The sequence below is a fragment of the Amphiprion ocellaris genome, chromosome 22, assembly GCF_022539595.1.
Source record: "Amphiprion ocellaris isolate individual 3 ecotype Okinawa chromosome 22, ASM2253959v1, whole genome shotgun sequence".
NCBI classification, from domain to species: Eukaryota; Metazoa; Chordata; class Actinopteri; family Pomacentridae; genus Amphiprion; species Amphiprion ocellaris.
Window position 1 is genome coordinate 5,454,147 of NC_072787.1, and position 5,218 is coordinate 5,459,364.

Here is a 5,218-nt window from a genome sequence, read left to right on the forward strand (position 1 = left end):
TTGTTAATTAAGATGCGAACATGCCTGCAAGCATGATTCCTTTTCAGTTTCAGTGTTTGTTCCTCTGAAAAATAAGAGAATGCCTCTGTGCAGCTCCTTGGTAGGCAGTGCATAAAGTGGTGTACTGAAAGAAGCTTCATTCCCTGTTGCTTTAAACTATGACAGGAAATTTCTATCTGCCATGGAGGGAACGTTGTGTTGCACAGCGGGTCACCTAAAACAGCAGACTGCTCACAATATATGGAATCTGAACCAAAATATTAGATCTAAAGCTGTGGGCCTGGAATGAAGATGAATGGAAAAATGCAACAAAAGCAAGAAACTAATCTAAGTATTTAGAAACAATACATCCTAAGTTTCCAAAGTTATTAAAGACTGTATATGTGCCTGGAACTAGACCCTGGTTGAGTGTCTGATGTGAGACCAACACTCCACCAATGGACAGTTTTCACTCTTCTGGTCACTTCACCTAGATCAGGGCAAATCAGTTATAAAAATGCAACACACACCATTTGTTGAAGGTTTTTTTTTCATATAACAGGTTCAATAGCGTTAGATAAAGGTAAAAATGCCACTGGCAATTTCATGAAGTTGTTCAGATCTCACCCTGACCTACTGATAAGGATAAAAACACAATTCTTATGCTTCAAAAGTCTCTCAAGTGTCTCTTATCCACACAGCCCAAGGTTGTTCATTTTGGCCTTAAAGTTTATCAGCTGTTACTGACAAAATCTGCAGATGCTTTTTCAGATGGAAATTTTATAGGTTAGCCAAAGGGTAAAGGGGTTAAGGAAGACTTTTCTCTGCTTATTTTTTCAAGAGACCTTTTCCCCCAATTTGACTGGACAAGCTCCATAAAGGGTCCCAGTAAGCCATGCCACCATGCATCATACCAGCAACTTTGTCATCTGAACACATTTTAATGTTATCAATACGACATCTCGACAACATTTCAACCGTTCTGACACAAACCTAGACATTAAGAAAGTGCTGCATAAGTAATGAGTAATTATAAAAGATTGACTAACCTTTACATATGAAAAAATGTTCATTTTTAAGATTCTGTCTTGCAGATCCAACAAGAATAGTACTACAACCATAAGCTACTTGTGTCCCTGCGAGGTTGTCAGTGTGTGTTTGAGCATATGTAGTAGCTGTCAACATATTACACATATTTCCAGGTCTTCATTTTTCTTCTGGGATTTGCATATGTTTCCATGATTAACAGTCTTAAAAACTTCTCATTTATGATGTTCCTGACATTAGATTGTGATTCTGTTCAGCCTCAATCTGAAACAGGTCATTTGGCTTCAGTCTTTTTAAAATTCAACTTTTGATGAGCCCACACTGTTCTGATTGACCAGCTGCTCTTCTTAAAAAACAAAATGGATCCCTCGTAAAATAACGTTATGGTATTTTCTGCATACAGTACAGGTAGACACATACCAGTTAAATTGTACACATATACTGTATAAGGATTGACGAATCCTCTGCAACATCACCCATAGGATGCCTGACTCTGTCTAACTTCATCTAATCAAAAAACAAAATAGGCAAAAAGGTGGTGCTTGGGCCTCAAATGTCTCCAGGTAGCGGATTGTCCCATGACAGTTCCCGTCTGTCACTCAAAGAGACCACGCCTCTAACTGTACAAAATCTCACCTTTAATACAGTTTAAATGGGTGAGTTATATAACAATTCAGCCACTGTACAGATGTTATAAATGGGCTATAGAGACCAATTTTGTTTTGATACCAGGCTGTAAACATGTACACAACTGTTCAAAAGTTTGGGGTCACCCAGACAATTCCCTGTTTTCCATGAAAACTGACACTTTAATTCATGTGCTAACATAACTGCACAAGGGTTTTCTAATCATCATTTAGCCTTTCAACACCATTAGCTAACACAATGTAGCATTAGAACACAGGAGTGATGGTTGCTGAAAATGTTCCTCTGTACCCCTATGGAGATATTTCATTAAAAATCAGCTGTTTCCAGCTAGAATAGTCATTTACCACATTAACAATGTCTAGACTGGATTTCCTCATTTAATACATCTGCTTTTCTTTCAAAAAGAAAGGACATTTCTAAGTGACCCCAAATTTCTAAACAGTTTGTGCTGTAAAGTTGTACATTTTGACATGAGGGTCTATGGGGATTGACTCACTTTTGGAGCCAGCCTCAAGGTTCCATTCAGAGAACTGCAGTTTTTGGCACCTTGGCTTTGGCTTCATTTTTCAGTCCTGGAGGTTGCTTTACAGCTTAGTTTTTTATCAAACAGTATTCAAACCCTCACACAGTTGATACTGGTGACCCTCTGCATAACCTTCCATTGGTCTATTACTTTAAAATGTGAGCATTTCTTGTTATTCCTAAGGCAAGAAGCAAAGAGTCAGCATCCTCACAAGGATCTACAAACTAGAAAAAGCACCCACTGAGCCACTGACCTTTCACTGAAAGTGCTTTGCATTTTGAAGGAGTTGTCACAGAATATAAGGAGCTACAGATTTAAGACAGAAAGTGATAAACGTGTAGCTGCTGTGTATGAAAACTTGACAGATTCACAGCCGTGAAAACAGCTCACAAGCTTCCAAACCACAGTCGGAGTAAATAGTATTCTTAACGGTGAGCTGGTAGTCTCATCTGGTTAAGAAAGTCTTGAAAAGCATAAAGACAGAAATAAAGCTGTTGAAAAGCGAAGGGAAAGACAATCAATAGGCAAGGCAGAAAGGAAAAGGGAAAGACAAACAAAACGTGGAGAAAAAGTGGAAAAGAAGAGAAGAAGATTGTCTGGATTGCGTATAGAAGTCCACTGCATACAATGATGATGTTCCTCCTCAATGACAGTGTGTTCTGTAAAGACTGTCAAAGTCTTCATTTTTAGGAGGTCTTTTAACCACTTTTGTTTTCTTACCCTTTGCAGATCAGTGGTCCAAATCAAGAGGACATGTCCCAGCAGGTGATCTTGAGGCATCCTGAAAACCCTGCAAAAGTCAGCACAGTTGGTGTTCAGTGACTGTGGTGTGACTTCTTGGAATGGGATGTGCAGTCTGTGATCTCCAGGATCCATTGTAGGCTTCTTGTATGTGAGCGTTGCAGCCACTCTAGGTGGCAGCTGCATGTGGTCCAGACTTCACATGTGTATAGAAGAGTAGTGATTCAGCAGGCTTTGTAAATGCCAAGTTTAGTGTACAGGTGGAGGGACTATTTTGGAAAACCTGAAGTTGCAGCCTTCTGACATGATGCTGTCATTGTGTTTTTAAAAGAAGGAGCTATTGTAAGTAGTTGATGTTTTTTGGTGCAGACAGATGTAGTGGGAGCTGGACCCCCATAGGCATGTCACCTTGGTGGTCAGACTTGGTGGTTATCTGGAGCATTCAGACATTAAAAAGGTTTCTACAAAGCCTAAAACCTGGAATCTCAATACTGCTTTTCAGCACATCATGAAGAAGTTTGAAGATTATACAAAAGTCCTCCTTCCCAAATGAATCTAGAGCTGCAAGGCACCCAGTTTCTGTGTGCAGCTATGGGGAGACTCAGGCTGCCTCCCCGGTCACCTCAAAGATGAGTCAGTAAATTAGACGTTAGCAAGCAGAAAGGAAGCATGTGCATCTTCCTCTAACTACTGCACTACAGGCCTAGTCACATCATCCCGACTGTCTGAATGGAATTTGATTGAAAGCATTAGACAACCCCCTTCTCACAGCAGATGACCAGATTATCAAGACCTCAGCTGACTGCAGCCCTGCATCTCATGGAACTACAACACGTTTCTAGAGGTGGCATCGTCACAGTGTCCTGCACCAGCATCTCGTCTCCCACGGCTGCTCCACTGATGAACAGTTTCATGAATATCTCATGCCTGAGATATTCATGAAACTGTATGAATGATAACACAGAGCTGTGCAGAAACCAACCGACAACCTTGTAAATAAAACCTTCTGGGTTGGAGCTCTGAATGAGAGTCACGAAGGACCCGGCTCCCTCGACTTCTCTCCTGTCTGAGGAACCTTATTCCTTTATCTGTGTTTTGGGTTTTAGTCTTCTTTTTTAGAGGAAACTTTTGCACAATGCCCATTACAACATAATTATTGACATTTTTAAGTGACTGAATGCCAGCTGTGATGACATTTCACCAACTATTTGTTCGCAGATACAAACTAAAAAAATACATCTTTTGCTCTAATGGAAACTAGATGATTAGTTTCTTACAATAATTGGCTATTGCTGTTTTTTTCTCCAACTATTCAAGCACAACTTCTTAAGCGGAAACTAAATGTCAAACTGTTACAAGACAATAAGCTTACAAATGGACTCTTGAATGACTGATGCTAAGATGTGGGCATTGAACTCAACAAGAGCAAAGCATTTTAGCAGGAAATCAGAAGGTTTATAGAATCTTGATACTCTGATCCATACAGAGCTACATCCACATAGATTTCCAGATACTTCAGCTGCAGTGAGACAGTGTTTGGCAAATCTCTTTTATAACGTTCTGCCAAACTAATCTGATATTTTTTCATTTAAACTGTTCCTGACAAGCCTGCCTGCAGAGAAATCAAATAGTAGAAATGATTTAAAAAACAAGTTAGCTCAACATAAACTGGAACAGTGATCTTCTGGTTTTGCAAATTTGCAATTTTACTGCTACTAAAATCTCCAGGCAGTGGACATGGGCGGTACCTTTTCTTCTATTCACACTCTTAACTGTGTAGTACATTTTCCCTCTGGCTTTGACACCACTCCTCCTCATTATTTGATTATTTTAATTTCTTTTTCCATTTTCTGTTCTCCTTCATTTTCCCTGGCAGTGTAGTTGTCATTTCATGTAGCCTAATTACTGTAAAATATGAGCTAATGTGGCAGTTTCATGTATTTTCACTTAATTAAACATTTAGTTGAGTTATTATTACAAGGAAACTGACAAATCACTTTAAAATGTTGATTAACTGACTCGGTGCTATGAATGTTTTTTGTGTCTCATTTCATGCGTAAAATGTGATCAGATAGATAGATAGATAGATAGATAGATAGATAGATAGATAGATAGATAGATAGATAGATAGATAGATAGATAGATAGATAGATAGATAGATAGATAGATAGATAGATAGATAGATAGATAGATAGATAGATAGATGAAGTGATGTCACATCCTCGGTGCGCCTCCCCTGCAGTCTGCTGGAACTGAGACATTTGAATATTTCCCCCCCTT